Raw genomic sequence first — 20,833 nt, 5'->3', positions numbered from 1 at the left:
TAAAACGAAAATCATTCCATACTTCAAGCAGTTGTTATGATGCTAAAATGAGACGTTGTGAGATTATCTAGTTAAAGTAGTTGAATCTCTAATTTGGGGATGGAGGGATTAGAAATGAGACACTTATTTAAGGAATTGTATGAAAATCCATCATAACTTCCCCATAATGATTCATTCCTTCAAAGCATATAGAATACCTACATGTCCAGTATTAGGTACAAAGAAGCTTCTATGATAAAACCTTAAGGAATCAGATTTTTTATGTCCATTTGGACAGAGTTTACAAACTACATAGTCTTTGATAGAATCTGCAACCATTGATTGTAGTTTCAATCTAACCATCTCTCACTGGTGCCTCCTCTCCTCTTTGAGAATAAAAAAGGGAGTGCGCTGCTTCCCTGGTGACTCACTGGTAAAGAATCCTCCTGTCAATGCAGGAGACACAGGTTCAATCCCTGATCCATGCTCCACACGCTGTGGAGACAAAGCCTGTGTGCCATAGGGCCTATGCTCCAGAGCCTGGGAGCCACAACCACTGACCTCTCGAGCTGCAGCTACTGAAGCCTGTGCTCCCTGGAGCCCACGCTCTGCCATAAGAGAAGCCGCTGCAATGAAAAGCTTGTGCACCGCAGCTGGAGAACAGCCCTTACAACCAGAGAAAGGTCCTCGCAGCCACGAAGCCCCAGCACAGCCAGAAATAAAATAAAGAAATAAAATTATTTTTTTAAAAAAGAGAGGAAGTGAGAGTGTCTGTTTTAAAATCACCTAATTATTTTCAGAAATCAAAGTTTAATGGCTTGGTACTTTGACAGTCACAATACAGGTGCAAATGTCAAAACTGCCCACCCAAAATGTCATCCCCTCCATGACTCAAAATGTCATATCCTCTTGAAGGCACCCTCCTCTCTGGTCTCTAAGATTTCACAGAGGGCTGGATGGTTCCTCTGTCCTTATTCCCACTGTCTCCAGTCTAAACAGAGGTCTTTCTCACCCTTATACTAGGGTATTAAATGAAATCAAGTTTGGTTTTTTCTTAACTGGAAAGATCATTTAAAATGTATTAGTAGTGGAAACATTCATTCACCTTTGAAGTCAACTCTTTTGCTTCAGGAAAATCTCTAGAATAATTTCATACAGATAACAACCACCTATTGTTCTTGGAGAAAAATGTTAGGTCATCTTTAATCTGAAGGCTAATACTTCAGACAGAGATGTGAAATGAGCCGTGGACGGCTGTACATTTTGTTGTCTTGAGAATAAACTAAACATGTCCTTGAAGAGACAGATAATATTGGTGTTTTTTTTTTCTAACTATGTATTTAATCTTGACCCTGAAACCCAACCCACCCCTGACCTAGGAGATGTGTATATCTTTTATATAAGAACTTTTTCACGGATCGATTTAGAACAGTCCATATCAAGCCTTCACTTCATATGTTGGAGTAAAGATCTGAAATGGCCTTATGGCTGAAACCACGGGGGTTTTTTTAAACTGAATAACCCAGACTTTGAAGTACGTCTTTTAAACCATTGCATTGTCTTGTCTGTTGCCCTAAGGCTAAAGAGAACTCGTTTGGTGAGGGTGAAGGAACTGGGTGTTTCCACTGTCAATCATCCTGGGGTGAGCGAAGAGGCAGGCTTGGGCTCGGACTGGCAGACCTCTTCCCAATTGTAGACAAAGGGGAGGGAAGTGTAAAAACTGCCCCGTGCATGGATGCCTGGGGTGACTGGCCACATGAAACACTCTGACATACAAAATCAATTTTATATATTTTATATACAATATTTAATATTGGTGGAAGATCCTAAGAGCAGAGAGTCACTTTTAGTGGCAGCTGAATTATAAGCACTTTCTATGTTGTGCTTGAGTTATCCCTAACCCGTCAGTGAAGGGTTGAGTATTTCAGGAGACTTGGCTGTGCTCTGGGGAATTAGGGAAGAACTGTGTGCATGTTTCTAGTATGGAGCAGAGAAGAGCAGCAGCGCTGAAAGGCATTTACAGGACATCAAGAATAAGCTGGAGTACAGAGCTGAGGCGTCTAGACCAGGATGTCTGGTCAGCTGGTCAGAGATCATCTAGACGGACTGTGGAACATGGAAGTGCTCTTTGCAGATTTACAGAACTTATTTGGGAAGGAAATCTGGGAAAAGAACAGATGTCCCACAACTCCCTCTGAGGGCTATTGCTATTGTTGGGGGAAATATTGATAGAAAAGCATGTGATTTTTAAAGATTAAAAAGCTTGAATTGCATCCTTCAAATTCACTTTGTCTTTTCTACAAAACCATCGATGTACTGATAATAAGGACTGTGGGTTTTTTTCCTTAAATCTTTACAACATCACAATTTATAGAACAGTGTCTGGAATATAGTGAGTGTTCAAAGATATCTGCTGAGTTACACGTGCAGAAAGTCTGTCACAGAATTTTCTTCAACATGATGAGATGACTTGGGTCAACAGTCATTTAAAACTGGTTTTGAAACCAGAAACTGAAAAACTCAGAAGAAAACACAGGCAGAACACTCTTTGACATAAATCATAGCAATATTTTCTAGATTGGTTTTCTGAGGCAAAGTAAACAAAGCAAAATAAACACGGGGGACCTAATTAAACAGAAACACTTTTGCACAGCAAAGGAGACCACGGGCAAAAGGAAAAGACAACCTATTGAATGGGAGAAAATGTTTGCAAATGATGACCAAGAAGAGGTTAATATCCAAAACATACAATAGCCCACACAACTCAACATCAAAACCCCCAAACAATCCCATAAAAGATGGGCATTAGATCTAAATGAACATTTTTCCAGAGAACACATACAGACGACCAATACATGTGTGAAAAGATGCTCAACATTGCTAATCACTAGAGAAATGCAAATCAAAATCACAATGATATATCACCTCACACTTGTCAGAATGTCTAAAAGACCACAAATAACAAATGTTGGCAAGGATGTGGAGAAAAGGAAGCCCTTGTACCCTGTTAGTAGGAATCCAAATTGGTGCAATTAATATGGAAAACAGTATGGAAGTTCCTCAAAAGGCTAAAAATAGAACCACCATATGCTCCAGCAATTCCATTCCTGAGTATATATCCAAAGAAAACAAAAACAATTTAAAAAGATATACGTATCCCTATGTTCATAACAGCATTATTTACAACAACCAAGATGTGAAAGCAACCTACGTGTCCATCAACAGAAGACTGAATGAAGATGTGACGCAAACACACACACACACACCTGATGGAATGAGATACCACGTAGCCACAAAAAGAATGACATTTGCCACTTGCAACAACATGAATGGACCTGGAGGGTACTACCTCTAGTGAAATAATTGGACAGAGAAAGACAAACACTGCCAACCGTATGCCACCTGTATGTCACCACTTGTATGTGGAATCTAAAAAATAAAGCAAATGGATGAATATAACAAAACAGAAACAGACTCACAGACACAGAGAACAAACTAGTGCTCACCAGCGGGGAGAAAGAAGCGGGGAGGGGCACGGCGAGTGTGGGCGGAGGGGCGCAAACTACAGTGTATTTTGAGCTACTGTGTTGAACAGTTCAGTTCAGTCGCTCAGTCGTGTCCGACTCTTTGCGACCCCATGAGTCGCAGCAGGCCAGACCTCCGTGTCCATCACCAACTCCTGGAGTTCACCCAAACCCACGTCCATTGAGTTGGTGATGCTATCCAGCCACCTCATCCTCTGTCGTCCCCTTCTCCTCCTGCCCCCAATCCCTCCCAGCATCAGAGTCTTCTCCAAGGAGTCAACTCTTCGCATGAGGTGGCCGAAGTACTGGAGTTGCACCTTTAGCATCATTCCTTCCAAAGAAATCCCAGGGCGGATCTCCTTCAGAATGGACTGGTTGGATCTCCTTGCAGTCCAAGGGACTCTCAAGAGTCTTCTCCAACACCACAGTTCAAAAGCATCAATTCTTCGGTGCTCAGTCTTCTTCACAGTCCAACTCTCACATCCATACATGACCACAGGAAAAACCATAGCCTTGACTAGTCGGACCTTTGTTGGCAAAGTAATGTCTCTGCATTTGAATATGCTATCTAAGTTGGTCATAACTTTCCTTCCAAGGAGTAAGCATCTTTTCATTTCATGGCTGAAATCATCATCTACAGTGATTTGGGAGCCCCCCAAAATTAAGTCTGACACTGTTTCCCCATCTATTTCCCATGAAGTGATGGGACCGGATGCCATGAACTTCATTTTCTGAATGTTGAGCTTTAACCCAACTTTTTCACTCTCCTCTTTCACTTTCAACAAGAGGCTTTTTAGTTCCTCGTCATTTTCTGCCATAAGGGTGGTATCATCTGCATATCTGAGGTTATTGATATTTCTCCCAGCAATCTTGATTCCAGCTTGTGCTTCTTCCAGGCCAGTGTTTCTCACGATGTACTCTGCATAGAAGTTAAACAAGCAGGGTGACAATATACAGCCTTGACGTACACCTTTTCCTATGTGGAACCAGTCTGTTGTTCCATGTCCAGTTCTAACTGTTGCTTCCTGGCCTGTATACAGCTTTCTCAAGAGGCCAGTCAGGTGCTCTGCTATTCCCATCTTGTTCAGAATTTTCCACGGTTTATTGTGATCCACACAGTTAAAGGCTTTGGCATAGTCAATAAAGCAGAAATAGATGTTTTTCTAGAACCCTCTTGCTTTTTCGATGATCCGGCAGATGTTGGCAATCTGATCTCTGGTTCCTCTGCCTTTTCTAAATCCAGCCTGAGCATCTGGAAGTTCACAGTTCACATACTGCTGAAGCCTGGCATGGAGAATTTTGAGCATGACTTTACTAGCATGTGAGATGAGTGCAATTGTGCGGTAGTTTGAGCATTCTTTGGCCTTGCCTTTCTTTGGGACTGGAATGGAAACTGACCTTTTCCAGTCCTGTGGCCACTGCTGAGTTTTCCAAATTTGCTGGCATATTGAGTGCAGCACTTTCACAGCATCATCTTTCAGGATTTGAAATAGCTCAACTGGAATTCCATTATCTCCACTAGCTTTGTTAGTAGTGATGTTTTCTGAGGTCAGGGGTGGCAGCCGGGAGGAGCAACCCCACGGCCAAGGAGTGGTGGCTGCGTAGGCGCAGGAGGGCCGAGAGGAACTACTCTACGTTCAAGATCAGGAGGGGTGGCAGTGAGGAGATACCCCTCGTCCAAGGTAAGGAGCAGCGGCTGTGCTTTGCTGGAGCAGCCGTGAAGAGATACCCCACGCCCAAGGTAAGAGAAACCCAAATAAGACGGTAGGTGTTGCAAGAGGGCATCAGAGGGCAGACATAATGAAACCATAATCACAGAAAACTAGTCAATCTAATCACACCAGGACCGCAGCCTTGTCTAACTCAATGAAACTAAGCCATGCCCGTGGGGCCACCCAAGTCGGGGGGGTCATGGTGGAGAGGTCTGACAGAATGTGGTCCACTGGAGGAGGGAATGGCAAACCACTTCAGTATTCTTGCCTTGAGAACTCCATGAACAGTATGAAAAGGCAAAATGATAGGAACTCCCCAGGTCATTAGGTGCCCAATATGCTGCTGGAGATCAGTGGAGAAATAACTCCAGAAAGAATGAAGGGATGGAGCCAAAGCAAAAACAATACCCAGTTGTGGATGTGACTGGTTATAGAAGCAGGGTCCAATGCTGTAAAGAGCAATATTGCATAGGAACCAGGAATGTTAAGTCCATGAATCAAGGCAAATTGGAAGTGGTCAAACAAGAGACAGCAAGAGTGAACATCGACATTCTAGGAATCAGAGAACTAAAATGGACTGGAATGGGTGAATTTAACTCAGATGACCATTATATCTACTACTGCGGGCAGGAATCCCTCAGAAGAAATGGAGTAGCCATCATGGTCAACAAAAGAGTCCGAAATGCAGTACTTGGATGCAATCTCAAAAATGACAGAATGATCTCTGTTTGTTTCCAAGGCAAACCATTCAATATCACAGTAATCCAAGTCTAGGCCCCAACCAGTAATGCTGAAGAAGCTGAAGTTGAACGGTTTTATGAAGACCTACAAGACGTTTCAGAACTAACACCCAAAAGAGATGTCATTTTCATTATAGGGGACTGGAATGCAAAAGTAGGAAGTCAAGAAACACCTGGAGTAACAGGCAAATCTGGCCTTGGAATGCGGAATGAAGCAGGGCAAAGACTAATAGAGTTTTGCCAAGAGAATGCACTGGTCATAGCAAACACCCTCTTCCAACAACACAAGAGAAGACTCTACACATGGACATTACCAGACGGTCAACACCGAAATCAGATTGATTATATTCTTTGCAGCCAAAGATGGAGAAGCTCTATACAGTCAACAGAAACAAGACCAGGAGCTGACTGTGGCTCAGGTCATGAACTCCTCATTGCCAAATTCAGGCTCAAACTGAAGAAAGTAGGGAAAACCACTAGACCAATCAGGTATGACCTAAATCAAATCCCTTATGATTATACAGTGGAAGTGAGAAATAGATTTAAGGGACTAGATCTGATAGACAGAGTGCCTGATGAACTATGGAATGAGGTTTGTGACATTGTACAGGAGACAGGGATCAAGACCATCCCCATGGAAAAGAAATTCAATATCACAGTAATCCAAATCCGTGCCCCAACCAGTAATGCTGAAGAAGCTAAAGTTGAATGGCTCAGTGAAGATCTACAAGACCTTCTGAAACTAACACTCAAGAATGTTGTCCTTTTCATTATAGGGGACTGGAATGCAAAAGCAGAAATTCAAGCGATACCTGGAGTAATGGGCACATTTGGCCTTGGAGTACAAAATGAAGCAGGTCAAAGTTTAACAGTTTTGCCAAGAGAACATTGTCCTAGGCAGGTGGAAATGTCTTTTTCCACTCTCTCAACATTCAGAAAATGAAGATCATGGCATCCGGTCCCATCACTTCATGGGAAATAGATGGAGAAACAGTGGAAACAGCGTCAGACTTTATTTTTCTGGGCTTCAAAATCACTGCAGATGGTGATTGCAGCCATGAAATTAAAAGACGCTTACTCCTTGGAAGAAAAGTTTTGACCAATCTAGATAGTATATTCAAAAGCAGAGACATTACTTTGCCAACTAAGGTCCGTCTAGTCAAGGCTATGGTTTTTCCAGTAGTCATGTATGCACGTGAGAGTTGGACTATAAAGAAAGCTGAGCATGGAAGAATTGATGCTTTTGAACTGTGGTGTTGGAGAAGACTCTTGAGAGTCCCTTGGACTGCAAGGAGATCCAACCAGTCCATTCTGAAGGAGATCAGCCCTGGGATTTCTTTGGAAGGAATGATGCTAAAGCTGAAACTCCAGTACTTTGGCCACCTCATGCGAAGAGCTGACTCATTGGAAGAGACTCTGATGCTGGGAGGGATTGGGGGCAGGAGGAGAAGGGGACGACCCAGGATGAGATGGCTGGATGGCATCACTGACTCGATGGACATGAGTCTGAGTGAACTCCGGGAATTGGTGATGGACAGGGAGGCCTGGCGTGCTGCGATTCATGGGGTCGCAAAGAGTCAGACACGACTGAGTGACTGAACTGAACTGAACTGATATTGAATTGTTTGCCTTGGAAACAAACAGAGCTCATTCTGTCATTTTTTAGGCTGCATCCAACTACTGCATTTCAGACTCCTGTTGACTGTGAGGGCTACTCCACTTCCTCTAAGGGATTCTTGCCCACCATAGTAGATACATTGGTCATCTGAGTTAAATTCACCCATTCCAGTCCATTTTAGTTCACTGATTCCTAAAATGTTGATGTTCACTCTTGCCATCTCCTGTTTGACCACTTCCAGGTTGCTTTGATTCATGAACCTAACATTCCAGGTTTCTTTACAGCATCAGACTTTATTTCCATCACCACTCACACCCACAACTGGGTGTTGTTTTTGCTTTGACTCCGTCTCTTCATTCTTTCTGGAGTTATTTCTCCACCGATCTCCAGTAACATATTGGGCGCCTACCGACCTGGGGAGTTCATCTTTCAGTGTCCTATCTTTTTGCCTTTTCATACTGCAAAGAGATCAAACCAGTCCATCCTAAAGGAAATCAGTCCTGAATATTCAGTGGAAGGACTGATGCTGAAGCTGAAACTCCAATACTTTGGCCACCTGATGTGGAGAACTGACTCATTGGAAAAGACCCTAATGCTGGGGAAGGTTGAAGACAGGAGGAGAAGGGGATGACAGAGGATGAGATGGTTGGATGGCATCACAGACTCGATGGATAGCAGTTTGAGCAAGCTCCAGGAGTTGGTGCCAGGACAGGGACGCCTGGCATACTGCAGTCCATGGGGTTGCAAAGAGTCAGGCACAACTGAGCAAATGAACTGAACTGAGGACAACATGTTGTATTAGAGAATAGATCTCCATAGAACTGTACGATCAGCAAGAAACATGATCATTTGACCTCAGCCACCAGGGACATTTTTACCTATGGTGTATGTCCTCTTTGTTCAAAGTCACCCAGGAGAAGTATTTTTTATTTTCTTTCATTATGGGTGGCTGGTGGCTCAGTTGGTAAAAAATCCACCTGCAATCTGGGAGACCTAGGCTTGATTCCTGGGTTGGGAGCATGCCCTGGAGAAGGGAAAGGCTACTACTCCAGTTTTCTTGCCTGAAGAATTCCATGGACACAGAAGCCTGGAAGGCTGCTGTCCAAGGGGTTTCAAAGAGTTGGACACAACTGAGCGACTTTCACTTTTATTTTTAGTCACACTGCTGAGAACATTGTTTATTTAAGCAATTTAATGTTTAACTGCTGTCTTCCATGGAAATGAAGAACAATGAATAGATTAGATTGCCTGCTTACATATCTTTTTTTTAGTTGTGGACTCACAAATTCGAAACCTAACCTTCTCTCCATTCAGTTCAGTTCAGTTCAGTTCAGTCACTCAGTCGTGTCCGACTCTTTGCGACCCCATGAATCGCAGCACGCCAGGCCTCCCAGTCCATCACCACCTCCTGGAGTTCACTCAGACTCACGTCCATCGAGTCAGTGATGCCATCCAGCCATCTCATCCTCTGTCATCCCCTTCTCCTCCTACCCCCAATCCCTGCCAGCATCAGAGTCTTCTCCAATGAGTCAACTCTTCGCATGAGGTGGCCAAAGTACTGGAGTTTCAGCTTTAGCATCATTCCTTCCAAAGAAATCCCAGGGCTGATCTCCTTCAGAATGGACTGGTTGGATCTCCTTGCAGTCCAAGGGACTCTCAAGAGTCTTCTCCAACACCACAGTTCAAAAGCATCAATTCTTCAGCACTCAGCCTTCTTCACAGTCCAACTCTCACGTGCATACATGACCACAGGAAAAACCATAGCCTTGACTAGATGGACCTTAGTCGGCAAAGTAATGTCTTTGCTTTAGAATATGCTATCTAGGTTGGTCAAAACTTTTCTTCCAAGGAGTAAGCGTCTTTTAATTTCATGGCTGCAATCACCATCTGCAGTGATTTTGAAGCCCAGAAAAATAAAGTCTGACACTGTTTCCACTGTTTCCCCATCTATTTCCCATGAAGTGATGGGACCGGATGCCATGATCTTTGTTTTCTGAATGTTGAGCTTTAAGCCAACTCTTTCACTCTCCTCTTTCACTTTTATTAAGAGACTTTTTAGTTCCTCTTCACTTTCTGCCATAAGGGTGGTATCATCTGCATATCTGAGGTTATTGATATTTCTCTCGGCAATCTTGATTCCAGCTCGTGCCTCATCCAGCCCAGCATTTCTCCTGATGTACTCTGCATATAAGTTATAATGAGCAGGGTGACAATATACAGCCTTGATGTACTCCTTTTCCTATTTGGAATCAGTCTGTTGTTCCATGTCCAGTTCTAACTGTTGATTTCTGACCTGCATATAGGTTTCTCAAGAGGCAGGTCAGGTGGTCTAGTATTCCCATCTCTTTCAGAATTTCCACAGTTTATTGTGATCCACACAGTCAAAGGCTTTGGCATAGTCAATAAAGCAGAAATAGATGTTTTTCTGGAACTCTCTCGCCTTTTCCATGATCCAGCAGATGTTGGCAATTTGATCTCTGGTTCCTCTGCCTTTTCTAAATCCAGCTTGAACATCAGGGAGTTCACGGTTCACGTATTGCTGAAGCCTGGTTTGGAGAATTTTGAGCATTACTTTACTAGCATGTGAGATGAGTGCAATTGTGCGGTAGTTTGAGCATTCTTTGCCCTTGCCTTTCTTTGGGATTGGAATGGAAACTGACCTTTTCCAGTCCTGTGGCCACTGCTGAGTTTTCCAAATTTGCTGGCATATTGAGTGCAGCACTTTCACAGCATCATCTTTTAGGATTTGAAATAGCTCCATTGGAATTCCATCATGTCCACTAGCTTTGTTCGTAGTGATGCCTTCTAAGGCCCACTTAACTTCACATTCCAGAATGTCTGGCTCTAGATTAGTGATCCCATCATCATGATTATCTGGGTCATCAAGATGTTTTTTGTACAGTTCTTCTGTGTATTCTTGCCACCTCTTCTTCATATCTTCTGCTTCCGTTAGGTCCAGACCATTTCTGTCCTTTATCGAGCCCATCTTTGCATGAAATGTTCCTTTGGTATATCTAATTTTCTTGAAGAGATCTCTAGTCTTTCCCATTCTGTTCTTTTCCTCTATTTCTTTGCATTGATCGCTGAAGAAGGCTTTCTTATCTCTTCTTGCTGTTCCTTGGAACTTTGCATTCAGATGCTTATATCTTTCCTTTTCTCCTTTGCTTTTTGCTTCTCTTCTTTTCACAGCTATTTGTAAGGCCTCCCCAGACAGCCATTTTGCTTTTTTGCATTTCTTGTCCATGGGGATGGTCTTGATCCCTGTCTCCTGTACAATGTCACGAACCTCATTCCATAGTTCATCAGGCACTCTATCTATCAGATCTAGTCCATAAATCTATTTCTCACTTCCACTGTATAATCATAAGGGATTTGATTTAGGTCATACCTGATTGGTCTAGTGGTTTTCCCTACTTTCTTCAATTTGAGTCTGAATTTGGTAATAAAGAGTTCATGATCTGAGCGACAGTCAGCTCCTGGTCTTGTTTTTGTTGACTGTATAGAGCTTCTCCATCTTTGGCTGCAGAGAATATAATCAATCTGATTTCGGTGTTGACCATCTGGTGATGTCCATGTGTAGAGTCTTCTCTTGTGTTGTTGGAAGAGGGTGTTTGCTATGACCAGTGCATTCTCTTGGCAAAACTCTATTAGTCTTTGCCCTGCTTCATTCCGCATTCCAAGGCCAAATTTGCCTGTTACTCCAGGTGTTTCTTGACAATAATAATTTAACCTGTCATGATGGCCTACATTTTATAACCATTTATAGTTTTCATTTCTTCTCCCTGAATATAATCAGAGCACAGTGTAATAAAACAATTTACATTTGCTTTAACATCATGTAAAAGTGTAAAAATGCAATGAAGTCATCATTTTTAAGTATCATTATCTTCATTCTCAAGTACTTTCCATTTTTTACCTTATTTTTCAACTTTAAGACCTGAAATACAGTTACTGGGTCACAAATTATAATTATCTTGCCTTGTATCTGAAAACAAAGTGCAAACATAAAGGTTTCTTGCTTTGGTAATTTCTGTAATTTATACATAGCATTGATGAGGCCCTGGGTATAATTCAAATGTACAGACAGCACCCACAATACCATAAACATAAGCTTTTCTCAGAGCAAGTTGTTACCGAAGCACAAACCAGGATAAAAGAATTAATCACTAACTGTTCAGGCAGCCTTTACATTTTCTTTCTGTAGTGTTTTCTATACTCACCGGTACTAGTCGTAATATTGTGCCATTTTTACCAGCTAGTTAAGATTTCATTGTATAAACAGTAGCTGAATATATTCATGTCAAAGATAATCACGCCTTTAAAAGGTTTCTTTGTCAGGTATTCATTAAAGTGGGTTTCACATCAAAATGATAGTCACTAATATAGGGCAAACATCTTACCCATTTGGCAGGTTTTTAAAAATTTTTAATTTTATTAGCACTGTATCAAATCCTCAGCCTATATTATGTCTCCTTAACAGCACAGAAATCTGTTCTATGAATGCACACAATTGGTGGGCATCCAAAGTGGAAATAATCTATGTATCATTTACAAATATGTATTGGAGACCGTAACAGCAATGACGCTGCTCATGAACGCATCAGAAATTCGTTATTAGAAATATCTACTTGCACCAATGATACACCTTGTAAACAGTGCTTCCGCTTTCTTAATAACTGGTCTTCAAAAATTCATTCTGTGATAAACTCTCTAAATAAAGACTTCTTCCCAGCTGATGTTTACCGCTCCGGGTTGCATGAAGCACTGGCATTTTGCTTCAAGACAGGAGGTAACAGGAATGAACACAGCACCAGCAGCTACATTTCCTCCGGATCGGGTATGTGAATGATGTGAACATTGTAATGGGTGGTGTGGGTGACACGGAACTTCACAGAAGCGCACACAGAGAGCAGCCCGTCTTCAGAAAGCACAGGAGACGCTGTTTTGTCTCATTCTAAAGCAACTCACAACCTTCTCCAGTTTTCCGGTGGAAGCTTTCAGACACACAGTTTTTAATCTAAACCTGATGGGATATGATGAATTTTTAGGAGGTAGTTTGATTTCTAGACAGCAGGCGGGAGAATAGAAAAGGGCAACAACTGAGGACACAGCTGTAACTATCTCTGAGATCTCTGAAGGAGTAGAGTGAGACTACCTTGATTTTTAGTCATGTAGACAGTGATAGGGGCTTCCCTGGTGGCTCAGCTGGTAAAGCATCTCCTGCATTGCGGGGGACCTGGCTTCCATCCCTGGGTTGGGAAGATCCCCTGGAGAAGGGAATGGCTGCCCACTCCAGTATTCTGGCCTGGAGAATTCCATGGTCCATGGGGTCACAAAGAATCGGACACGACTGAGCGACTTTCACTCCACTTCACTTCAGGGACTGATAGGCACTAAATTAATGACAATGTAAGATTTCATTCTCACATTTCCTCTCAGGAGGGACCCATACTTGCCCTGGGGGCTTGGCGGCAGAGGGTCAGGGTCAGGGTGAGTCATGAATCCCTCCCCAGGCCCTTCTGTGCAGACACCTGAGAAGACTGTGGACTGTTGCCTAGGAAGCCCTGCGCACTGAGACCTCGCGGGACTCTGATCGGCCGGGCTATGAATGTGTCGATCATGATTGCATATGCAGCGCTTTAGCTGTTTGTGGGGAGTCTTGCAGTGATTTTTAGCTTTGTTTGCTTTTGCTTTCGTTTTTCGCAAGCCAAAGGATATATCTAAGTGAGAGTTGGCTTTCAACATTGCAACCTGACATTTTCCCAAATATTTACTGTCACGGCTTCAGACATTTCTGGGTGTGTCTTTTAGAATTCCCCTCGACTCCAGCGGCACATTTTTTTCGATACAGTGAGTACTATCAGTCTTCATCCTTTGAGGGAAGATTTGATTCTGTTTTACTTACGTGTGTTTGCTTCCCATTGTGGAGAACACAAATAACATAAACTTTGTCATCTTAAAATGCACAACCTGATGGCATTCAGTGTGGCCACAATGTTGTGCAGTTATCACTACCGGTCTCCCCAGAGGCTGGCAAATCAGTCTTTGCACGACGTCTGCCCTCCCTCTTGGTTGCCAGCATCCGAAATAAAGCAAACTTTCCTTTCCAGGAACCTCTCCTCTTTAATGGCTTTTGAGTGGTTAAGCAGCCAGACCCCACTTTCAGTAACAAGCTGAGCTTCCTTTGCTTTACAGCATGTTCCCACCAGCTAGCTAATTTACACACTGCAGCGTATGTATGTCAACCCTAAGCTCCCAATTCATCCCACTGAATGAGACTTTTATCCAGCTTTTGTGAAGGAGGCAACATTTCCTTCTCACTTTGTTGAGTTTTGTTTTTTTTTTTTTTAACTGCCAATGTTTCATAAGATCCTGACATTCTATGGCTCAAATGGTCAAGGATCTGCCTGCAGTGCAAGAGGCACGGGTTCGATCCCTTGGTCAGAAAGATCCCCTGGAGAAGGGAATGGCTATGCACTCCAGTATTCTTGCCTGGAATATACCACGGACAGAGGAGTGTGGCAGGCTCCACGCAGTCGCAGAGTCAGACACGACTGAGCGACTAACACTTTCACTTTCACTAGGACTTCTTTAGTTAGCAGAAGAAGGAGGGAAAGAAAAGAGGCCAGGAGCCCATAACTTGCAAGATGGAAAAGAAATGGGTAGAACTGAATAGTGAAATAAATGGCATAGTATTTTGAGTCTACAGTTATTTAGGACTTTAGCTGAACTACAGTGGGCTTCCCTGGTGACTCAGATGGTGAAGAATCTGCCTGCAATGCGGGAGATCCAGGTTTGACTCCTGCATCTGTAAAGACCCCCTGGAGAAGGAAATGGCAACCCACTCCAGTATTCTTGCCTGGAAAAACCCATGCACAAAGGAGCCTGGCGGGCTACAGTCCATGTGGTTGCAAGAGTCGGACATGAAGTGACTAAACAACAACAATGGTGACGTATATCAGCTAGACTTATTATGGAAACCATTTTGCAATAGATACAAGTATCGAATCATTATACTGTACACCTAAACCTAATATAACATTTCCCTGGTAGCTCAGCTGGTAAAGAATCCACCTGGAATGCAGGAGACCCTGGTTCGATTCCTGGGTCAGGAAGATCTGCTGGAGAAGGGATAGCAAGCACCCACCCATTATTCCTGGGCTTCCCTAGTGGCTCAGCTGGTAAAGAATCTGCCCGCAATGTGGGAGACCTGGGTTCGATCTCTGGGTTGGGAAGATCCGCTGGAGAAGGGAACAGCTCTCCACTCCAGTATTCTGGCCTGGAGAGTTCCATGGGCACTGAAGACCATGGGGTTGCAAAGAGTCGGACACAACTAAGCGACTTTCACTTTCACTTTACATCAATGATACTGAAAAAAAGAAAAAGGAATAAATGTAAAAGTGAAACCAATAGAAACAGAAAGTAAACAACAGAGAAAATAAGTAAAACCAAAAGTTGATTCCTTTAAAAGACTCTGAAAGTCAGTAAGCCCCTAGCTAGATTAACCAAGACAAAAAGAGGAAAGAAAATAAACCATCGAGGAGATACAGCTATGGCTGCTACAGACGCAGAGAAGGTGATGAAGGGAGTGATGGGAGCTCCACGGCGATAGTCAACCGCACAGAGAGTTCCTGAGAAGATGCAGGTCATAACTAACCGAGAAGAAATAGAAAACCTGGATACACTTATGTCCGTCTTTTTTTTCATGTTTTATAATTTAAAACCTTCCTAAAAAGAAAACTCCGGGGCTAGATGGCTTCCCTGGTGGATTCTATCAAAACTTTACACAAACTATTTCAGAAACTAGAGGAGATGAATATATTTTTCAACTCATTTATAAACCCAGCTGAACCCACCAATATATTTTAAGTATGATGAGCAAGTGGGGTTTTTCCCAGGAATATTAAGAAAACAAATCATTGCATTCACACAAGAAAAGAGGAGGGTAATCATATAATCATATCAATCGATGGAGGAAAAAACATTTGACAAAATGCAATATTTACTTGTGCATTTTTCTTTAAAAATCAGGAATAGCAACCTCTCAGAGGGAATTTACAGAAAATCTTCAGTTAACATCATATTTTAAGGTATAAGACTGAATATTTTCCCCTAAGATCAAGAGCAAGGCAAGAATGCTCACTTACCACTTCACTTCAGCGTAATAATGGAAATTCTATCTAGGGCAATGGGGAGGAAAAATAAATGAATAAAGCCATAAAGATTAGAAAGATATTACACTGTCTTTTTTCACAGGAGACATAATTATGTACATATAAAGTCTTAGAGAATCTACAAAAACTATTAAAACTAATGGCTAAATTTAACAAAACTGTAGAATACAAGCTCAGTAAAGAAAACCTGGGGCTTCCCTGGTGGTCCAGTAGTTAAGTCTTCATCCCCCTAATGCAGGGGAGCCAGGTTCGGTCCCGAGTGAGAGAACTAGATCTGACATGCCACAACTAAGAGTTTCCAGGCCACAACTGAAAATGCCACATGCCGCAACTAAGCCCAGGCACAGCCAAATAAGTAAATAAATACCCCTCTGGATTCAATGGACAAACAGATTCTAGGTATGAGATCTGATAAACAGAGTGCCTGAAGAACTGTGGATGGAGGTTTCTGACATTGTAGAGGAGGCAGTGATCAAGACCATCCCCAAGAACAAGAAATGCAAAAAGGCAAAACGGTTGTCTGAGGAGGCCTTACAAATAGCTGTGAAAAGAAGAGAAGCGAAAGGCAAAGGAGAAAAGGAAAGATATAAGCATCTGAATGCAGAGTTCCAAAGAATAGCAAGAAGAGACAAGAAAGCCTTCCTCAGTGATCAATGCAAAGAAATAAAGGAAAACAATAGAAGGGGAAAGACTAGAGATCTCTTCAAGAAAATTAGAGATGCCAAGGGAATATTTCATGCAAAGATGGGCATAATAAAGGACAGAAATGGCATGGACCTAACAGAAGCAGAAGATATTAAGAAGAGGTGGCAAGAATACACAGAGGAGCTATGTAAAAAACATCTTCATGACCCGGATCATCACAATGGTGTGATCACTCACCTAGAGCCAGACATCCTGGAATGTGAAGTCAAGTGGCCCTTAGGAAGCATCACTACAAACAAAGCTAGCGGGGGTGATGGAATTCCAGTTGAGCTCTTTCAAATCCTAAAAGATGATGCTGCGAAAGTGCTACACTCAATATGCCAGCAAATTTGGAAAACTCAGCAGTGGCCACAGGACTGGAAAAGGTCAATTTTCATTTCAATCCCAAAGAAAGGCAATGCCAAAGAATGTTCAAACTACTACACAATTGCACACTAGAGTGTGAGATCACACTCTAGTAAAGTCATGCTCAAAATTCTCCAAGCCAGGCTTCAACAGTATATGAACCATGAATTTCCAGATGTTCAAGGTGGATTTATAAAAGGCAGAGGAATCAGAGATCAAACTGCCAACATCTACTGGATCATAGAAAAAGCAAGAGCGTTCCAGAAAAACATCTACTTCTGCTTTATTGAGTATACCAAAGCCTTTTACGCTGTGGATCACACCAAACTGTGGAAAATTCTGAAAGAGATGGGAATACCAGACCACCTGACCTGCCTCCTGAGAAATCTGTATGCAGGTCAAGAAGTAACAGTAAGAACTGGACATGGAACAACAGACTGGTTCCAAATTGGGAAAGGACTATGTCAAGGCTATATATTGTCACCCTGCTTATTTAACTTATATGCAGAGTATATCATGAGAAATGCTGGGCTGGATGAGGCGCAGGCTGGAATCAAGATTGCTGGGAGAAATATCAATAACCTCAGATATGCAGATGATACCACCCTTATGGCAGAAACTGAAGATGAACTAAAGAGCCTCTTGATGAAAATAAAAGAGGGGAATGAAAAAATTGGCTTAAAACTCAATATTCAGAAAACTAAGATCATGGCATCTGGTCCCACCAGCTCAGTTCAGTCACTCAGTCCGGTCCAACGCGACCCCATGAATCACAGCACACCAGGCCTCTCTGTCCATCACCAACTCCTGGAGTTCACCCAAACTCATGTGCATTGAGTCGGTGATGCCATCCAGCCATCTCATCCTCTGTCGTCCCCTTCTCCTCCTGCCCCCAATCCCTCTCAGCATCAGGGTCTTTTCCAATGAGTCAGTCACTTCATGGCAAATAAATGGGGAAAGAATGGAAACAGCAAGAGACTTTATTTTCTTTGGCTCCAAAATCACTGCAGATTGTGACTGCAGCCATGAAATTAAAAGATGCTTGTTCCTTGGAAGAAAAACTATGACCAACCTAGACAGCATATTAAAAAGCAGAGACATTACTTTGCCAACGAAGGTCCCTCTAGTCAAAAATATGGTTTTTCCAGTAGTCATGTATGGATGTGAGAGTTGGACTATAAAGAAAGCTGAACACCGAAGAATTGATGCTTTTGAACTGTGATGTTGGAGAAGACTCTTGAGAGTCCCTTGGACTTCAAGGAGATCCAACCAGTCCATCCTAAAGGAAATCACTCCTGAATATTCATTAGAAAGATGACACTGAAGCTGAAACTCTAATAATTTGGCCACTTGATGAGAAGAACTATTGGAAAAAACCCTAATGCTGGGGAAGATTGAGGGCAGGAGGAGAAGGGGAAGACAGAGGATGAGATGGTTGGATGGCATCACTGACTCACTGGACATGAGTTTGAGCAAGCTCCAGGAATTGATGATGGACAGGGAAGCCTGGTGTACTGCAGTCCATGGGGTCACAAAGAGTCAGACAATGGCTGAGCGACTGAACTGAACTGAACCTCTCTGGGGAAATAAAAAAAGAAAACTGTTTGTTTCCCTCTTGTCCCACAGGAGTCATTTTCTTTCAAAATTTTTATTAAAGCTTTCCAAAAGTATAATTGACATATAGTAAACTGCACATATTTAAATTTTACAAGTTAGTAAGTTTTGACATCGGTGGTTGGCTTGGATGGTAAAGAATATGCCTGCAATGCAGGAGACCTGGGTTTGATCCCTAGGTTGGGAAGATCCCCTGAGGAGGGCACGGCAACCCACTCCAGTACTCTTGCCTGGAGAATCCTCATGGACGGAGGAGCCTGGCGGGCTACGGTCCACGGGGTCGCAAAGAGTCAGACACGACTGAGCGACCAAGCACACTGAGCACATACACCTGTGAAACCAAAATCGGGATAATGAATATGCCCGTCACCCCTAAAGTTTCAGCGTGCCCCTTTGTAATCGCTGTCTTCTTCCCATACTCCTCCATCTTCAGGCAGCCACTGGACTGCATTCTGTCAGTACAGATGTTTGCGTTTCTTAAAATCCTACGTAAGTGGACTGGCATGTATGTTATCTACTTTCTCTGATTTCATTCGCATAACATAATTATGTTGAGATACACCCTGCTGTAACCATTTGCATATCTTCCTTGGGAAAAGCTCTGCTGAAGTTCTTTGTCCGTTTTGTACTCGGATCATTTGTCTTGTTGTTGAGTTGTTCTAATAGCCCTTCTCTATAAATCCTGTGTATTAACCCCTTCTTGGACATATGATTAGAAGCATTTCTGCCGTTCTGCAGGCTGCCTTTCTACTCTGTTCAGTGTCCTCTGGTGCACAAAAGTTTCTAATTTTGAAGTTCATTTTGTCTTTCGTTTGCTGCCTGTGCCTTTGGTGACGCACTGCCAAATTCAAGGACATTTCTGTCCTGCCTTCTCAGAGTTTTATAGTTTCAACCCTTACGTTCCTATCTTTGCTTTCCAAGTTCATTCTTGTTTATGTTGTCAGGTGAGGCTCTGTCAGCTACGAACTGTCACTTGCCATGGGCACTTGCCGTCTCCCTTTACAAGGGTTCGATTATGTGCTGCTGCAGCCGCTGCTCCTCATCTCCCGCTGAAGGGCGTTCAGGGTGGAGACCATGAATGGGGTACTCTGTGCCCTGGGAACAGGTCTTCAGATAGGTATTTTCAGGAAAAGATTTTTGTGAACCCAGTCCTTTTGTCACGGCTTCCCAGGTGGTTCTAGTGGTAAAGAACCTGACCGCCAAGGCAGGATTCGATCCCTGGGTTGGGAAGGTTCCCTTGGAGGGGGAAACGGCAACCCACTCCAGTATTTTTGCCTGGAAAATCCCGTGGACAGAGGAGCCTGGCGGGCTACCATCCATGGGGTCACAAAGAAACTGAAGTGACTTAGCCCAATCCTTATATGTCCTTGTATCTAGAAAATCATTTAATCCCTTCATGGTGACAGCAGCTCCTTGGGACTAGGAGAAAATTTTGGCAAAGATAAGTGCTTGATTGCATGAACTTCTTCACCAAAATCACATGTATATTGACCATCCCCCTGTGAAATGGAGTATTTCCTGCCACATCAGGAAACAAGGATGTCACGGTCACCAGGGACTTCAGACTTCCGGGTGTGAGCCAGTAAGCCCTAAGGGAGTTCAGAAAGAAGTATACCTGCTATCTAACAGCCATCAGGCTGCAGCCATGCCCTACGAAGGGAGGAAGTGAAAAGTGCAGGGTGTTGGCCCCAGATAGCTGAGATGAATATAAAGATGATTCCAGTGAGCCCAGATGCTTGCCTCTTCCTGTACACAGAAGAGAGCTAAATAACTTGAGAAACCTGGTTTTCCTTAATTAACAATAACCTTTTGATGTTCAGGCTACCTGCCCCTTTGTTGCAAACTTCTATATAACCTGACTCCTTCCCCTGCCTCCATGGAGCAGTTTCTCAGGGCTACTTGAGATGCTCTCGCCCAGGTTTGAAGTCCTAAGAATTTCCCACTGAATAAAACAACTCTCTACTTTCAGGTTGTGACCATTTTTTAGGTCAATATCCTCTACCTCTTGGAAGCAGTTTTCTCAGAACCATCTAAAGTGCTGTCTCCTAAGCTGCAGTCTTAATTTTCCCCTAAATAAAATTTAACTCGCAATTCTCACACTGAGCATTTTTCTAAGTCAACAGGCCCAACTTGATTCTTTTGCATCTGAACATCCAGTTTTCTCTACATCATTTGTTGAAATGTTGTAGCCACGCATCCCCGGAAACAAACTCACTCAAGAAGAACGATGAAGATAGTGGAGGGCAGTTTATTACACCAGTGGGCCCAAGGCAGAGTCTCCTCTTAGCCAAGGACGGCAACTGACTTTTGTGAAAACCTTATATACCTTAAGTGTACGGCTCAAGCCCACATCCCCAAATTCCTTAAACCTAGCCTGGAACGTGTTAAAGGGAGATACGATCGGGTGACAGCTATGATTCAT

Source organism: Ovis canadensis, chromosome 2, assembly GCF_042477335.2.
Source record: "Ovis canadensis isolate MfBH-ARS-UI-01 breed Bighorn chromosome 2, ARS-UI_OviCan_v2, whole genome shotgun sequence".
NCBI lineage: Eukaryota > Metazoa > Chordata > Mammalia > Artiodactyla > Bovidae > Ovis > Ovis canadensis.
Note: the sequence above shows the minus strand (reverse complement) of the source record.